Genomic DNA, 369 nt, shown 5'->3' with positions numbered 1-369 from the left:
AACACTTTTTCTCTGTGTTTTTGTGGCTGCTCACCGGTGCCTGATAACTTCAAGTTTTTGGTAACTTGGACCTTAAGGCGCAGGCTCTTTCCTCCACAACCCCATTGGATAGAGCCTGTGACAACGTGGCACTGGCGAGTCCCGGGACTTGGCTGGCGGGAAGCAAAGACAAGCCTACCGCGATGGTGGTGACTGTGGCGAATAGACTCCTGGGCTGTCCTTGGAGCGAGGGGCTGTACTGACTCTGGTTTCTCTTCATAATGCACAAGTCTTTCGCCTTTTACTAAAGACTTCCGTGGAGAGGAACAGCAACGAGTTCAAGCTATTTTTGGCAGGCTTTGCCTAACGGCGAAGCCCTTTGAGTTTGTT

General features: G+C 51.2%; 1 non-coding gene across 1 annotated transcript; it reads left to right on the top strand.

Annotated features, from left to right (window-relative positions):
- Positions 1 to 239: 239 nt before the first annotated feature.
- LOC111651375 (U5 spliceosomal RNA) lies at positions 240 to 356 on the top strand. Its single transcript, XR_002760507.2, has one exon. It is a non-coding gene; the product is annotated as a U5 spliceosomal RNA (small nuclear RNA).
- Positions 357 to 369: the final 13 nt, after the last annotated feature.

This window comes from Seriola lalandi, unplaced genomic scaffold, assembly GCF_002814215.2.
Source record: "Seriola lalandi dorsalis isolate HSWRI2012SDOR001 ecotype SW California unplaced genomic scaffold, Sedor1 jcf7180001972887, whole genome shotgun sequence".
Lineage (NCBI taxonomy): Eukaryota > Metazoa > Chordata > Actinopteri > Carangiformes > Carangidae > Seriola > Seriola lalandi.
Note: the sequence above shows the minus strand (reverse complement) of the source record. Positions and strands in the feature narration are given on the sequence as shown.